Below are 18,077 nucleotides of genomic sequence, written 5' to 3'. Positions count from 1 at the left end.
ATTTGTGTGTTTTGAAATTGCACTGGTTTGACTTGATTGAGAAATGTGGACGCACAACCAAAAGTGGACGGAACAATAAAATGAGCAATTTTGGTGCAGAATATCTTATCTCAGTTCACAATACTCATGCACAACTTCAAAGGTCCCGTTTAAAGTTGGTGGCTAACCAAACCAGCAGCACCCACGGAGCAGTGTAACATTTCAGTTACAGTGATGCCTTAAGGTAGGAGTTTAATTTATTCCATAGCCACACTTGTAACTAAAAACACATCATCTTTCTCCAATGCAATAAATGAAAATCTGTTCCAGTCCCCAAAATAACAACAAAAATGTTTGTAATGTATGTTTTTTTGTTTTTTTTTACTCATTCACTGCCATTGACAGCTATAGACTATATTCATTAGTTTAACATTTTTTCCACTTTTGAAAACCTAGGAAAAAAAAATTACATTTAGAACAGATATAAAATTTGTGATTAATCGTGAGTTAACTATTGAAGTCATGAAATTAATTTAAAAAATATATATAATTCGCATGATGCGATTTTATTTTATTTTTTTAAGAAAATATTATAAAAAAAATTGGGGCGTCAGGCGATACATTTTTTTAATCGTAATTAATCTCATGATTAATCACAAATTTTATATCTGTTCTAAATGTACAATAAAAAAAATTCTAGGTTTTCATACTCTTGTTAACAAAAGTGGGGATTTTAACTAATAGAAATAGTTTTTAAAAAAAACGTCTATAGCCGTCAATGGCAGTGAATGAGTTAATAATAAAAAATAACATTCTATATTGTGCTTCATAAAAAAAAAATTCTCATTTCCAGTGGGAAAAATGATTCAAACAGCAGATACAAACGAGTCAAGCATTATGTCTGTACGGTATTTGTGAGACAAGGCACTTTCAATTTTCAAGGTCCATGCATTTCCATTTTCAATTCGTACCCACTTTGCCAATAGTGCCGCTACCTATTTAAATAGCTTCCAAACAGTTTTGCATCTCAAGTGAAACTCTCTCCATCCTTATGTCAAATCATATCAAAATGGAGGTAAAAATCTCAAATTTTCATCTTCAGAGTCATGATCAATACGGCAAGTAGTCGACAACAATTTCTGTCCACTCGCGTGATCGATTACAAGTACCAATTCATCCATAAATGCCAGAGCGAGCACAATAACATCCCTCCCCTCTATTAATATTGAACACGGTGATTAATCTGCATCTAATCCATCTTCTTTTTTTTTTAATGGCAGCCAGATCAATAAAAGAAGGATGGTGGGAGAAGTAAAGAACATTACTAAACCACTTATGAGATGAACTATTTAGTTGCATGGCATTCACTGCATGCGAGTTTCATTTCATAATTTTCAAATCAAACATTGAATAGTCGATGCTAATGCTAATGTATACACGAGAAATAGCGCTCATTACAAGTTTGACTTTACAGCGGACCTTGACTCACAAGTTTAATTCATGCCATTCATGACCGAGCTCGGAACTGAATTTCCTTGTATATAAAATCTAATGTTCTCACTCAAATGAAGTAAAATGCTATTAAACTGTTCCAGCCACCCAAAAAAAATTAAGAAAAAGAGCACTGTGTTGTATCATAACAGCAAAACATAATAAAAGAGATTGTTAAGGCATGGTGGTTTTACACATTGTGCTGTATTTTTTTAGTATTTCATTTTGACTTTAATCATAGCCAACCACAGCGGCTTTCATTCCCTTTAAATGCGGCACACTGTAAGTTAAGTAACTCAAAAGCAACACTGATGCTAAAATGGTTACAGTTTATATTTTGTACTCCAAATCAACAGGGGGCAGTGTATTACAGAAACAGCACCACCACCAAGTTAACAGAAACATTTCTGCAGGCATGATTTCCAATTTCATTCCATTTCACTTGATTTGATGTTCACCAGCTTTTGGCTTGTGACTGAAATAATGAAACCACCACCGCAGAACCTTCTCCCGCCTGCTGCATTTTGTGCTGAGTGTGGGGTGTTCATAAAATGTGTTAGTCATGCACAAGGGTTACCAAAGCGCTAGTCTGAGAGCAGAAGTAAGCAGTCTTGGATGACTTACTTCGAAAATGTTTTTAGTTATAACTACTTACTTGTCCTTCAAAAGTAAAAAAGAAAATGAGGACCAGTCATCGGTGCTGCTGTAATTATATTGATACCGATAATGCTTATGATTCAATGAAAAGCATTGAGTCACCGAAAAGGCAGCCAATGATTTGTGTAGGAAGTAGGAAGTAAAGTCGTAATTTGCGCATTCGATCAATTATTCACTCCGGAGTTGTTCTGTGCTGACATAATGTATAAGCGCAAAGCCTCTTCCGTTTCCGTTCCTTTGACCATCCAATTACCAAGTACTAGTGTTTGTGTATTTTTTGTTTTTAACTAATTTATGTCAAATAAAAGAATGAGCTACTTTATGGGTATGTGTGTTATTTATTTCCTTACGACATCACTTCACAGGGGAAGTCAACCCAAAAATGTTTATTACAAAAAGATGTTGTCTGTGCCTCCTCAAGTCTAAACAAGCAGAAAAATCCACCCGTTTTTCTCTCCATCTCAGGGGGTGGCCATTTTGACATCATAGTTGCTCAGTGCTCAGGTAATGACCAATCACGGCGCAGCTTCAGAAAACAGTTGAGCCATGATTGGTCAGCTAATGAGCTCAGCCCTGAGCAACTATGATGTCATTTTCGGTGCAATAGACAAGTTTAAATAGATATATTTCTCCGTATTCTGATCGAATCGTTAATTGAGGATTGTTTTTGTTTGTTTTTATTTTTCAAATTCACAATTGACCCCAAAAATTTCATAATAGTCTTACTCTACCGGGAAAACTTTTATTTAAGTTTACTTAATAGTTTCAAAATATTTGCCATTTATGTCCTGTAATGTAAATTTCTTGGATATTCTTGCAACTATTCACCTTTATATACACTCAATTGATGCATGTATAGTTGCCACTGACAGTGTAGCTGGTTTCTGCTTATATGTGCGTGTTTTCTTTGTGTGATTTAATAGAGGCTTATTCTATTGTAAAATAAATACGATATACATCACAGCACAGACTCGCGAGTTGGAGTGAAGTGCGGCATCGCTAACGTTATCATCTTACCACATCCGTGCCCCCACAAGTGTTTCATCTTCACACTTGACATTAGCCAGCCCTACTTGACCCCGACTGGAACAGAAAAGTCTCCATCTGCTTTCACCTAAAGGAGGAGTTTCTCTATTAATAAAAAAAAGCAAAGAGCACACGGGTGTAAAACGTCTCTTCTTCTTCTCCAGGCTTCAAGCATGCGCGTACCCCCTCTGTAGTTAATTGCACTTCTAAGCTGATGCGATGGCCTCCCCCGGTCTATTACGTCGCGCCTGGCTATGTCGGAATTGTCTGCGCTGATGCGAGTCACTCCAGGAGAGAAATTCAATTACCTCCCGTCTCTCCGCACAGTCACCGACCGAGGCCCGGGCGAGGTATGACTGATGTCTGAGACGCACATAAACTCTGGGAGACAAAAAAAAGAAGAAAAGATGGCCACAATGTTGAATACATTTGAATGAAAAGCGGATTTTTGCCATCAAAAGTGGTTTGTCCTATACACTTGTGTCTCGAGACAGAAACGAGATTATTATCGCGAGACTCTTTTATTGGACATCGAATAAAACTGTAAATACACGCATCCTCGCCTCGTATATTCCTCGCTTGGCCTCCTGAAACAATTTCATCTCTGAGCTGTAAACAGCTCTTTCTATTGATCTTTCAATACATTTTTTTTTTCCTTAAAGTTGTCTTCCATAAATGCCACATCAATATTGCACACAGATTTGGGCTAGATTGAGGAATAAGCGGTTCAGAAAATGGATGGATGAATGCTTTTGATGATTACATTACATGCTCAAAATGTGACACACAGGTTAGGCTCATTAAAACAAAAGTAACAGTTAACCTAATGGCTAATTTAGCTACACGATGTTGATTAGCACACATCTCACACACAATATACTGTGCCCATTGCTAAGCATCTGCTCGAAAACAACACATTGATAATGCAAGTTTGGTTTAGTAAGTGATTTCATGGCTAATTTTGCTACCCAATTTTGTCTACTCAAAATGTTACATTCAGGACCCAAATGTGGTTCATTAAAACAAAGTAGCGGTGACTTAGTGCATAAATTAGCTACCCAATTTTGACAATCATGCATCAGTAAGACTAAATTATACATCTACTGTCAATTATCCGCTCAAAATGTTAAATTCATGATCCAAATTTGGTTCATTAAAACAAAGTAACGGTGACCCAATGGATAAAGTAGCTACCCAATTTTGACAATCTTGCATCTGTCAGACAAAATTATACTTCCATTGTCAATTATCTGCTCAAAATTAACATTTTCGTCATTTATCATTCATAATCCAGTAACGGTAATTTAAAGGCTAATTTAGCTACCTAATTTTGACCATCATGCACCAGTAAACCTAAATCATAAATCTATTGTCAATCCAAGTTTGGTTCGTACAACAAAGTAACAGCCATTTCATGGGTAATTTAGCAATTTTGACATTCACACGTCATCCACTGTCAATCATCAGCTCCAAACATAAATGTTTTTTCTAACCCAAGTTTGGCTCATTAAACTAAAGTAACATTGACTTCATGGAAAGCTCTGATTTAGACTTTTACATCAATTATTATCAATCATCTGCTCAAAACATGACTTTTACTTTTTACAGTTGAATACAACTTTCCGTACTGAAACGCTGAAGTTCAGATGATGTCATATTGGCAGCAGGCGGTTTGCGAGTCAGGAGAGCCATTACCAGTGGATAACACGTCAGTTTACATCGAATGTGGCGGCCAAGCGGATGTTTCCTGAGACTTTTCCTCCTGATTTCATTGCTCTTTAGCGGTTCAATTTAGATAATCAAAATGGCACATCGCCAATTTGTCAAACGCTCATCTTGGCCCGGCCCGGCCCGCCGTTGTCGTTGTTGTTTTTTTGTGGCCTTGACGTTTTTATTCAAGAGCATTTCTGCTAAGTGCTTTTTGTCGTATGAAAAGCCTTCGCGGCGGCCCATTTTCATCCCACCGAGACAGCAGTTACCGGAATCAAAGCTCGATCACACATGTCACAATACCATTTGCCTGTTTACTGCCGTATCATCATGTCAATGAAGGAGGGGTCACAGCTAACACAGTGCCGTCCTTTAGAACAAACGGCACCGACGTTTTGTTGCTTTTGAGAGAAAAGAACGCCTTTTGATATTTGGAGGAATAGTTTATGACAGCATGAATTGCCGTTGCTAGACAAAAGCATTCGGAGGTTATTTTCAGGGCAAAGTACTTGTTCAAAAACCTGAGGACAGCTGTCTTTCGTCAAGTCGAAGGCATTTTGTCACTGAATAGCCTGGAACATTATGTCGCCCGGTTTAATCCAAACGTGGAGATTACGTAAACGTCTTTTCGGCATTCACACCTTTCTGTGCTGTGAAAAGGCGTGAGACAAACAAAAAGGCATTGTTGATTCAGTTTGGATGAGTCTGCCTTCTGAAGAATGGGGAATGGGCAAAACAATCAAATCTGGTTCAATAAAACAAAAACGGCAAATTAGTGGCTAATGTTTGACCTACACACAACGGTCAGTGACAGTATCGTCATATTGTTGACAATTCTCTACCAAAGGCATGTCATTCCATGTTTGGTCCATTAAAACAAAGTATCGGAGATTTAATGGCTAAATTAACTACTTTTACCTGCACGCATCGATGCATTGAAAATATTTTGGGGGTCAATTTATTTCCTGAAAACTTTAAAAGTCACTAATCCAACTTTTTTCAAACACTGAAATGCACACATCAGCCAGGCTAACTAAAGCTAAATCTTTAGTGTCAGTCATCTGCTCAAAACATTATGATAGTAGTCCAAGTCTGGTTAATTTCAATAAAGTAACAGCAATTTACACCCATGGCCTATTTTGAGTTTTACCTACACACATCAATCGAATGGTGAAAATATACTTTTACTGTGTTGCCAATCATCATTCATTAAAACAAAGTAACGGCTTGCTCTGAATCACTTTTGTAAAATCATCTACTCAAGATACTCCAAGTTTGGTCAGTAAAACAAAGTAACTGAAATGTAATCACGTTTGGTCAAATAAAACAAAGTAACTCAGTTGTAATGGCTGATTTAGCATGAGTTGGATCGCATAACTCAATTTGATTTGGTTCAGTTTGTTGTAAAACAAAGTAACGGTCGGCTGATTTAGCTACCTAAGTTGGACTGCATGACTCAATTAGACTTGGTTTAGAAAAATGATAGCTCTATTGTTGGTCATCTACTCAAAAGGTTGCAATTTGAATCCAGTTTGGTCCATTAAAACAAAGTAACAACTATTTAAAGGATAATTAATAAAATGAGGCGGACCAGCTTCTAATCAATCAGACTTGGTTGAGTGAAAATATACCTTTGTCAATCATCTATTCAAAAATGTTCCAGTTTTAATACAAGTTTGGTTCAAGTAGCAGAAATGTAATTGCTAAATGGTTACCGGATCCTGCTCGAGTCAGTGAACCGTGTTCCATTTGAATTCCATCATGCCCCAAAACGTACGGTATGTTCCATGAATTTCATCATCACAGGAAACCCACATAGGATATGAATAATATTAATGCCGGCGAGTGGCTCACTCCTTGCAATACAAGGAGTCACCTTTTGAATTCATGTAACGTTGCCCGGAACGCCATCAGTCAACCTGCAATTTGCCTCTCATATCAGCGACTCCGCCATGTCCATGCGGCCCCGCCCCACCTTCGCGCCGCCAACAATGTGTCAGGCTACATTATTAAAGTCCGGTTGGGCGCCGTCTATTGATTGGCGCCGATGCCCTTGAGGGAGGTGCCGTGTTTTGGGCGGCGTGTCGGACACACTGAGTCATAAACGCACAGACAGGACGTCAATGAGCAGTAAACACTAAGGTATAAAAATTATCTCTCCCCGCTGGTGCCGTTGCAGCTGTAATTGGATTCACATCACATAAATGCACAAAGGTCAATGGGCAATGTCACGGTGCTAAAACGGTTGAACTCTATATGGGAGCTTTTTTTTGTAAACAAAGGACTTTGTTTGGGATGATCAGTGATTGCCAGATGTGGAAAAGGAGAAAGACAAATGCTTTGTTACTGCATAACAACATTAGGAAGAGTTTTAATGAGTACATATTTGATATTACTAAATAGGTCTCTGCTGGGATACACCATAAAAAAAATGAAAAACGAACAAAGGCGAGCGTAAGGATTGTTTGTTCTGGGTGTTTATCTAAACAGACATCCTTGTTATGTTAATACAAATACATGTTTCATTTATGTGTAAAATACTTTAGAGTTAACAAGCATCCTTTCACCTCCAAGAGCTGCAAATTATGTGAGAAAAAAAAACCCAATACAAATAAGCTAAGCAAGCCGTGCAGCCACTTGTCATATTTTGATTCTGTGGGTGTTGGGTTTACGTTTTGGGTGTTCTTGTTGTTTTCTGTCTGTGGTTGGTGTTTTTGTCGTGTGTTCCTAGCTTCTTCCTTTGTCTCGTTATGTCTAACCACGTCCACCTGTGTGTGTCTTCCCTTCTCAGTGTGTGTGTGACCAATCAGCCACTTGTGTTCCCCCAGGTGTGTCTCATGAGGTCTTTAGTGTTAGTGGTATTAATGCTCCGTCCACACGAAAGCCAGTTTCAATGTATCCTCACAAGTTTCTTACCGTTTAGGCCGTTCGTCCACACGATGGCGCCGTTTCGGAGCTTGCAACCGATCACTTTTGAAACCGGGATGCAGAGTGGAAAGATTTCAAAACGCGTCCGTCTGGACACCATATGCAGGATATACGCCTCCAGTGATAACGTAACGGTCGCAGCTCCATGACGCATTGTCGCAGATTGATGACGTATGCGGCAATTCTCGCGTGACTGCCCGCGAACCGTCAGTCTGTCAACAACAATGGCGGATAGCCGTGTCGTAGTCGTTTCGCGCTGCCTCCTTAGCTTGCTTATGCTTCTGCAGCAAAATATTTTTGCTTCTTTATTCCCAATTTCCCACGTTCAACAAGCGGCGTTGCACTTGAATCACCCGCCATTGTCACTTCTCCTGTGTTCGTCTTTTTCATTATTGTTTCGATACGCTTCAGACTTGGCCCATACATTAAAGACGTTAAACGTACTCAGCGTCTTCTTTTGGACACACGCAAGTCTTGAAATGCTTCTGTGTACAAGATTTGTTTGAGGAACAAAGCCGGGGGCCTTAGTCTGTTTGTGTTTGTCCAGTCGGTGTGGCTGCATTGTTGATGTTACGTGTGGCAGGTTGTGTGTAATCTCTTCTCAGTTCAGCCAAGTCTTCTACGCACCAGCCAAGTCTTCTCAGCCACAGCCAAGTCACAGCCATAGGCCCAGCCAGGTCATAGTCATAGTCATAGCCAAAGACGCAGCTCGTCAAGTTGTCTGCCGATTTCCTGCTCACCTTATGGTTTTCATTCAATAAACTCACCATGTTACTGTGTTCCTCTGTGGGTGCATATTGCAGAGAACATGTTTGACTTAAGTTCCAGTTTAATTGAGCTGCATTTAGTCCATTGCAACTCTGCGCTAACCATAATGTTGCGGCTACGCTAAAAGCAAACAACTCTAAATTCATAGGCGTTTAAATCAAACAATCGCGTGGAATTCTGCGATCTATGGCGAGACAGGTGAACCGCCATGTAGGGGGGGGGGGAGGGGGCGGGGGGGGGGGGGTTCACTGTACACTGTTCCCCTGTTCAAATGGTGCCAGTAATGCTGCAGTCCGAGTCATTAGGGACTGTGACAAGCACCACATTTCGAGTGAAGATGGGCAATTAAAGGAGCAGTTTGCCATTGTAGCACAGGAGGCTGCTTTTAATAGCGAATTCCATTAGACTGCGGCCACCCGCTATGACTACAAACGACCGTTTACGTAGGCTTATTGTTTAATTACACTGAATGATTTCAATGGCATATGCTAGTGTTTTTCCAGTGGAGCTGATTTTGTGTCTTTTTGAATTTCTGCCTCATTTCTCTTTTAGTTATTTATTTTTGCTGTCAGCATTTCCTTTTTTCAATGTTCTCTTCTCCCCATTACCTCCCAACAATATCCCTCTCTTGCATCTGTGACAATTTGAATTCTGCCGGCGTTGAATCGGGCGCCTTCCGCGAGGTGAATGATTTCTTATTGTCGACGGCGTACGGAGGTGTCGCGTCACCGCAACCACTCGGCGAGCGTGAGATATGTTCAACAAGTTGATAAGAAGCAAGTTATTCGAGTGGCGGCGACGGTGCGCTGCCAAGGATACGCAAACCTTATCACAGCCGTGTATTATCATTTGTTTATTTTCATATTTTACTCATTTTGACTTGGCGTATACATTGAGGGAGAAGGAGAAGGATATGATGGTTGTCTGTGTGAGTTTTTCTGATACGTTAGCTACATGGTGCCCGCAAGTAGCCCCCAAGAACCACATGAGTAGCCTGCGGGCCTTTTCTAAAAATAGTTCACCAGTGAGCTGCATCTGCAAGTTTTTGGTTGCCGTTCTTTTTCAAATCACACTTGCATCAGGGTAAATTTGGAAATGACCATGACTATTCAGCGGCTGATTAATAAAAGGCGATAACAACAAACGCAAATCCACCGTGCATTTGTATGTACTTGTACGAGCAACACAAACACCATAACAAGGGTGACAACAATATGGTGAGGTCACTAAGGTCATGCTTATGAATGATACGAGCAACACAAAAAAAAAACTATTCACAGCGCCCTCCTTACAGTTGCCGCATTTAAGAGATAGATTTAAGGAGGGCATGATATGTTGGTGCCGCCAACATAAGGCACCACAGAACAAATATAAAGTCCATGAGTAACTCACTCACCATAACGCTAAATTAAGAGCCGCTCGCCGCAGAGCCCATCATGCGTGGGAATCACCTGTAGCTGTAAGTCTAGGCACCTTTCTTTTTCTTCTTGGTCATAAATAAGCTCCTGTATTGTCTCATCACTGGGCCTTTTCTCCGTTGAAAATAAACGTTCCAAATATGTCCGTTTTTTTTACTCATTTTGCTAACTTGTCAATTGACGCGACTGAGATCATTAGCATCTTGACATCCGCCAAGAGTCCGTCGTAAACAGAGAGAGAATCCGGTCACTTTTCAAAATAAAGTTGTTGTTGTTTAGCTTCGGCTAATCAAGTAACCCAAAAAGTATAGCAAGTTTTTTATTCTTTCAACTGCGCGTCCAAAGCGGTCCCTGGCCCGCGGCCCGGTGGTTGGGGACCACCGAGTTAAAGGTTAATTTGGGGGTTAGGCGAGGCGATCTTTAACATTTGGAAGGGCTCAGTTGCAAGGAATTCCTCAAAGCCAAGGTCCGGGCCTCATAATGTTCCGATTGTGTTCGTACTGTATACCCACTGTATATCAACCGTACCTAACAAAGCATAAATCACAACTAGTCCAGTCCGAGTGTGCGGCGAGAGCTGTTTACGCCCCCCCCCCCCCCCCCAATGTGCTCTCCACAGGCCTGTCGCCGCGAGTCATCTTTACCTGAACACCACTGCCGTGACTCCATCTGTCACTGGTGGATGAAAATAAATGTTGAGGAAGATGGAGCAGCAAAGAGAAAGGAGCCGAGAGCTGCGTTGATGAATGAAATGTCGAGTGGTAAACGAAAAACTTGGGTTTCATAGAGCAGATTAAATGGCAAACGTTTATCACGTTTCAGGCACACCTGAGAAATCTGCGATAAAGAGACAATTTATTTATTTATTTTTTTACATAGTTTTAGCCCTCACACATGCTTGAAACACAAAATAAAAATATTCCTTTGTGCCTGGTGTCACTCTCTTGAATGTGGTTAGTGGTAGACGACATCTGTGGTGGGCACTATAGGAAAAGAACTCCATCGTAAAGTGAGGACTACCTCCATCTTAAAATCTACGAATAAAATTTGGAAAATGAAACAAAAGAAATAAGTAAAACATTCTTGTGAGTCAAATAAAACGCAGCACTGTCAATCACGGACCGATCGCCCTGTGAAGAACAATTAGTTACCCAGAAAAAAATAGTCGGCTCCTTTGTGTTTCCCTTATTTAATCTCCGAGCTGTAAAATGGAGCCATTTTCTTGATAACGCCACTTAAAAAGACATTAAAAGGTCAAAATCCTTTGGATTGCTCTTTTATCTGCACTTTTTTGGTTCTTGTTCTGAACAATTTGCAGAGTCAAAGGCAAGTTCAAGATTAAAGAAAGACGAACGCAATCAAAAAGCCTTTCAACCCTCTGCAGCACTTCAACGGAGCCACTTGAATTCATTCATTAGTCTCTGAGAAGATTAGGCTTAGCGGTCCTAAAACTAAATAAATAGAAAGCAATTGTCAATAAAAAGGGAGAAAAAATACGTATTGAAAACAAAACTCAATAACATGCCTGTGACATGAAACTGTCGGAAAAATACAAAGCAGAATAACGAGTAGTACAAAGACGAAAAATAAGCTAGGCTAATTGTTAGCTTCTGTGGTGACTACAAACTTGTCAAAGTTTGTTTTTAAACGGTCAGAAAAAAGGCAAGACAATTAAACGAAAACGAGACATATTTTAACAACAAACATTCAACCAAACCATATGATAACCAAAGCCTGCTAGCCTATTAACTCATTCACTGCCAATGACGACTACAAACGTCAAAAATTCATTTGAACTATTTCTATTAGTTTCACATTTTTTCCACTTTTGTTAACAAGAGTATGAAAACCTAAGAAAAAAAATATTTATTGTACATTTAGAACAGATATAAAATACTTGTGATTAATCGTGAGTTAACTAGTGAAGTCATGTGATTAATCGCCTGACGAGATGATTATTAAAAATTAGGGGCGTCAGGCAATTACATTTTTTTATCGTAATTAATCACATGACTTCAATAGTCACACATTTTATTAATTTATTTATTAATGTTAAACTAATAGAAAAAATCAAAATGGACGTTTTGGACGTTTATAACCGTCAATGGCAGTGAATGAGTTAAGGTATACAGTACAGTGAAACACAATAGGCAGGCTAGCAAAAACGTTTAGCTTCAAACAACACTGCTACTTCAACACAAATGCAGCAGCAGCACATACAAACAGGCATGCAGAATATTCCCTGCGCTCTAAAGAAATCATCCAAATAAAAACAGCCAAATGTGCTCGAATGAGCAGGGTTCAAGTCCCAATGACTCCTGGGAGGTTCGGCACCTCCAGTTAAAGTTGAGAATGTTTTGGCCAGAAAAGCAGCCTTTCAAATGTCGAGCTGTTATTCCTGGATTTCTCGCACTGCGCACACCTGTTGCGGTGCCAGTGTGTTCATATTTTGACAGCTTCTATTGATTTATGACCTTCTTATTCATTCATGAGAACGTTTGTGTTCACACACCATCCAAAAGTTCCCCTCGAATTCGAATTTCATGGAGTCCGCGAGCATCTCCCGTTTCATATCCACGAGCCTTAGAGCATTGTTCTGTCATCAGCCCCCAACCCTCGCACCCCCGCCCCTCCCTACCACCCGGGCCGCTGCCACTGTATACATCACAATAATGTTAGCGCTGACACTCCCTTCCGCCGGCATTCATCTGGAACTGAATTACATAAGCCATTTACCAGCGGGTCCGGGTGATGGATGGCAAGGCCCCCCCGGCCAAAATAGAATCCAGGGGGTTTCGTGACATACGACACCGTCCATTTTCTCTGTCCTTTTAACTGCGATATCATCCAAAATGCATACGACTTTATTATATGCAAAGGAAAAAAAATCTGAAAGACATATTCTACCATACAGCAAAGTGTGACAGTGTAATGGCGGGAAAAGCCAGACTGCCGACTTTTTGTTTATAAGAGACAATTTGTCGTCGTGTCGTCGATCCCATATTACAGCTCCATCCAGCAATATGAACGCCTGTGTGCGCGTTTGTGTGTGTGTGTGTTTGTGTGCACGTACTGTATTTGACTGCAGATAGAATTTAGAAGTGGCTGACAAATGATTTATAGCCGCAATCTTACCAGGCTGTCATTGCGCTTTATTCGGCTTGACGCGGTGGTGGCGTTTTACGTCATCTGAGATAGAGGGGGGAGGGGCCTACAAAACTGATCACCACGCTACCCATTAAGACAAAAAAAAATACACCGAGCCCTGTAATCAAGAGAGCCCGAACTACATGCCACAATTTTGATATGGTAAGAACTCCTCCTAAAGCAAAGCTTTTTGTTTTGTTGAACGCTGTTGCCGTCGGCAACGTGCAGTTTGCTTGGCAAAATGACACCGATTTTAATATTCTAAACATCAGTTTAAAAAACAAACTTGAACCTTTGCATACACATGATGGCTGGCAAAATAATCAATATTTTATTAGTTTATTGTGAGTTTGTTACAAAAACAAGGCTCAGTAGCGCCCCCTATGAACTTTTATTGTTGTGTTGTCACATTTTGCACTTCATACCGTGCAACACATTTTCAGCAGTCACTCAATGAAGCCCATCTCGGCAGTGTATCAATGTGGTATGTTTAGTCAGAGGCATAAATTTGAACTAGCTAACAGCGCTAACTTCTGAAAAGCGTCACAAATTTGATTGCTCTGCGGTGGTTTTGGGTGTTTCCTCGTGACGTGAATATGGGAGACAGTGGCGACTTTGCAAAGGGAAGCAGAGCTCTGTTGTGTTTCATGGGAGGCACAGATTAGCATTAGCGAACGGCGCTAGCTTTGAGAAGTTGCCAGGAAGTTTCCTTGCGACAAGAATATATAGGAGACGGCTGCAGTAAGTACATTTTGCCGGCCAACAGCACTAACTTCTGATAAGCGACACTTGATTGGTCGGCGAGCAAGGCCTCGATCTTGATGTGAAGTACCGATAATCCGATAATAGTTTGCAACAGATTGAGAGAAAGCGTAACAAACTGCTAAAAAGTCGCTTCCAAGCGAAAAAAAAAAAAAAAGGTCAGCCAAAGAAGACGGCGACAAAAACGTGGTTGGTTTTGAGCGCACAGGCAATCATCACTTGTGGCGCGGTGAAACATTTTGCGTCATGCTAAGTCGCTAGAATTGAGCGTCAGATTAGCAGCAATGTTCCTTTCCGACGAGCATCTTCCTCTTTAAACTGCTGCTTTTCGATTTAAGATTGAATCTATCAATAAGATGCCGCTCGATGTTCATGCAGTAGTTTTTGCCTTTTTCTTGGCGATAAGAGGGGCGGCGGTGAGGAGTCGCTGCCTCGCGTGAATCTCGGCGGCTGCCTGTTTTTTGTTTTTTTTTAAAGGTCTTGTAGCTATTGATGTCGGATCTGCCGCATCCCGCATTCGCAGCCCCCTGGGGGCATTTGATAACTCGGGCGAGCTCGCTTACCGCTGGATGAACACGCTGCTCCTTTTAATATTTGGTGAAATTGTGAAAATTGTATTTGTAGTGTCGTGGTATCTTTGTTGATAAAAAATATATATATATACAATAGATCATTCAATCCTTATTAATAAAATGGAACAATATGGTACATGCGGTATAGCTGGAGAAAAGAAATATTTCACAGGAAGGGTACAATACTTGACATTGCTTGTGGTGTTCCCCAGGGCTCCGTGTTGGGTCCAAAGCTTTTCAATGTACATATAAATTAAATTTTTAATGTATCACAATTACTAAAGCAGATGATACAAACACATGTTATAGTAGTCACACTTCTGGAATCTGAAAATTGTCTGCGTTATGGTAACGTCGCTTTGGGAGGAGACCTCAGCTCAGCAAAGCATCTCTTGCGTTCTCATTGGGGAGGAAATTGCAGCACGAGACTGCCACAGTGTTGCTACCGACAGCAGCGAGATGCTTAAGGCAGGGCTGCATACACAAAGACTTTTGATGGACAGGCGATGTTCAGTGTGAATTTATGACGAATATTGCAAGGCTTTTCTCGCAGATTCAGAACACGGGGATTTCTCATGTCCGTATTTACTCGTCTGGCTCTCTTTGCAAACTCATTAAGACAAGTAATAAAAATAATTTAAAAAAGACTTTTCTTGATGGTCCGAAACTTTTTCTGCCGTCTTCCCTCCAAGCAGTTCAGTTTCGTATGGGAAACGGAAAATAACAAACCAAACACCCAGATGTGTTTTTTAGAATAAAAAAAATTATTCAGACATTTTTGTTAAATGTTTCGTGTACATATTGTTTATTTTGGTACCTTTCACACTTTTTTTTGGGGGGATAAAAAAAAAAAAAGTAAAGTTTGACAATCCAGAGTGCTTTTTGTAGACTTTAGATGACAATATAATGAATCCTTATGGACAAAGGTATTCGTCATTTGTGTTTCCTTTTTAGGTTTGCATACGGATCAGTTATTTTGATATAGAGGGGATGCAAAAGAAGTTATTTAAAAAAAAAAAAAGAGAGAGAGAGAGAGAACACGTACAGTATTTATTGTAGCATTTAAAACATTAAAAAAAGGAATGTATTTGTTTCTGTTTTTTTAGTATTGCGTGTATTATTTCTTTGTTTTTTATAACCGTATAAATACTTTTGCACATAGTACAATTACTTTTTTATTTTAAAGTATTGTATTTTTTTAACTGTATATATTTTTGCACACAAAATAAATGAAAAATAAAGAATTAACAAAGTAATGTACTTTTTCAGATGTTTTTATTCTATACGCATTTTGAATATTTTCTGTATACCTATTTTTGCACGCAGCAGAATTAAAATACATAATGTAAACAAAAATCGTTTTATTTTTTACGTTGCAATAAGTATTGTGCATATTTTTCCTTTTTATGTAGTAGAATATATCAATAATTTAAAATGAAATATTGATAAATGAATGTATGGTCTCTCTCTCTCTCTCTCTCTCTCTCTCTCTCTCTCTCTCTCTCTCTCTCTCTCTCTCTCTCTCTCTCTCTCTCTCTCTCTCTCTCTCTCTCTCTCTCTCTCTCTCTCTCTCTCTCTCTCTCTCTCTCTCTCTCTCTCTCTCTCTCTCTCTCTCTCTCTCTCTCTCTCTCTCTCTCTCTCTCTCTCTCTCTCTCTCTCTCTCTCTCTCTCTCTCTCTCTCTCTCTCTCTCTCTCTCTCTCTCTCCTCTCTCTCTCTCTCTCTCTCTCTCTCTCTCTCTCTCTCTCTCTCTCTCTCTCTCTCTCTCTCTCTCTCTCTCTCAAATACTTTCCTTTGGTCATGTTAACTAATAAAACCTTTTCACAAGCACAAACAAACAAAAACTCTTATTCACCAAAAGGCCTTTTACCACAACTCAATCCTTCATACACAGAGAAAAAGAGCAATCTTTTTTTCAGAGTTTTGTCCAAGTGAGAGTCAAAAATGATGTGCCAGAAGGCAAAATTAGATCTGTCATCTCAAAGTACCGTAGAAAATCTGTACCGTTAAGAGTCCAAACGTTTGCAGCAGTTTCTGGCTGTTGTCGGAGAATACTGCGCACATAAGCATCATTCCGCGCATGTTGTGTGTCCGTGCATCTGCCCTCCCGCCATTTCCCGTGCCGGTCCACTGGCCGGTGTCCAAAATGATGAATTGAAAGTTGCCAAAACTATCTTTCCCAGTTCAGAATCCACAGAAGGAGAAAATTGGCAAAGACGTTTAAGGGCAAACGCTCGCCATTCATCATGTGGCGCGTCAGTCACTGTTTGCGTGCGTGTTTGTGCGACATCCCAGGGAGGGGGCGGGTAACTCAATTCAAGCTTTTTCATTGTTAATCGTTTCAGTTTATTTTAGGGTAATGTGTGCGCTTGTGGAGTTCAGCGCGCGCATTGGGATGAAACGCAAAGACAGCAACACAGTCAAGCATATCTGATTATAATCGGAGTGAATCATTTTAATTGTGGCTAATTGCATTATAATTGGAGTGAATAGTATCATATTTGGAGTGAATCTTATTGGAAGTACAGGTGCAATGATTAATTTTTAATAAACAAATTGATTACTAGGCCTTACAAGATCAGGATTTTTCGGACGATCGAATTTGAAAAACAAAAAACGATAACTGATCACCAATTTGATTAGAAGATGCATGGAGCAATATATCGACTTTAAATACTTTTATATTTACTCGACTTTTATATTTACTCGACAGTCTTATATTTACAAGACCGATTTTGCATAAAAGGCTTCATATCGTCCGATCCCGTTCTAGCCGATCAGATCAGTATAAAATCTATACATTACCAAATAAATCGGTAATTGTTTTAATGATCGATTACTTTTAAATTGTCCAACTCCTCAAAATGTCGGCATCTCAACAATAAGTATTCTCAGATTTATGTAATGCACCATGAAAGCAGACATTGTGTCAAATCAAAATAAAAGATTTTGCAAACATCTGCTTTTACCTTTGAAAACCGTAATCAACATTTTTGCTCATTTTCATTTTCTTTCATGGAAAGTTTCAAACATTTTATACATTGTCAATTTGAAACAATTTCCTATTTAACAGATGGATGGAAATTAAAATGTATCGCTTTTTAATCTGGTTAATTAACAGATTAACTCATTTGCTCTCAAAAATGTATGAAAACGTTCTATTTGAAATTGTTCCATGGTCCCAAAAACCTCCTTATACGTTTTTTGTGTTTTTTTTGTTATGCTAAACATATAGAAGGCTTTGATTCAGCCTCTGAAAAAATGGCCAATAGGTGGCAGCAGAGTATAAGAGAAGCAAGCTCTTTTCCCCAGCGTTTAACAGGTTTGTGAAAAATGATGAAACTTAGCTATATTCTAATGCTAATTGCTGCAAAACTGAAACATAAATCTACTTTGTTTTCCTGATGAAAGAAGAGACTCTAATCTTTCTTTTGGTAGGTTCCATGTTTTTATAGCAATAGAACACAATATTCTGTGGGCCTTGCAAAATCGAGTTAAACGGCCGGGAGCGAAGGGGGTTGCTTCAGTGAAAATAGCTGGGAGTGAATAAGTTAATCAATTATAAAAGAATCATTAGTTCAATTGGAGTGAATACGGTCGTGAATGTTATTGTAACTGACG

The 18,077-nt window shown here is 39.5% G+C and overlaps 1 protein-coding gene across 5 annotated transcripts in view; it reads right to left on the bottom strand.

The window, feature by feature from the left end:
* stpg2 (sperm-tail PG-rich repeat containing 2) overlaps positions 1 to 18,077 on the bottom strand; it is a 118,967-nt gene that overhangs the window by 32,646 nt on the left and 68,244 nt on the right. Inside the window, exons 13-14 of one of the 5 annotated variants that reach the window (XR_015094888.1) lie at positions 3,337 to 3,534; positions 3,010 to 3,241 (exon numbers count right to left, since the gene is read on the bottom strand). The exons of 3 other annotated variants lie outside the window; for them this stretch is intronic. The gene's annotated coding sequence lies outside the window, so the exon portion shown is untranslated. Of the gene's footprint in view, positions 1 to 3,009; positions 3,242 to 3,336; positions 3,535 to 18,077 lie in introns of those variants that run through there. One more of the 5 variants, XR_015094887.1, reaches the window with a different exon arrangement.

Source organism: Leptonotus elevatus, chromosome 5, assembly GCF_054856555.1.
Source record: "Leptonotus elevatus isolate MCC_2025b chromosome 5, RoL_Lele_1.0, whole genome shotgun sequence".
NCBI classification, from domain to species: domain Eukaryota; kingdom Metazoa; phylum Chordata; class Actinopteri; order Syngnathiformes; family Syngnathidae; genus Leptonotus; species Leptonotus elevatus.
Note: the sequence above shows the minus strand (reverse complement) of the source record. Positions and strands in the feature narration are given on the sequence as shown.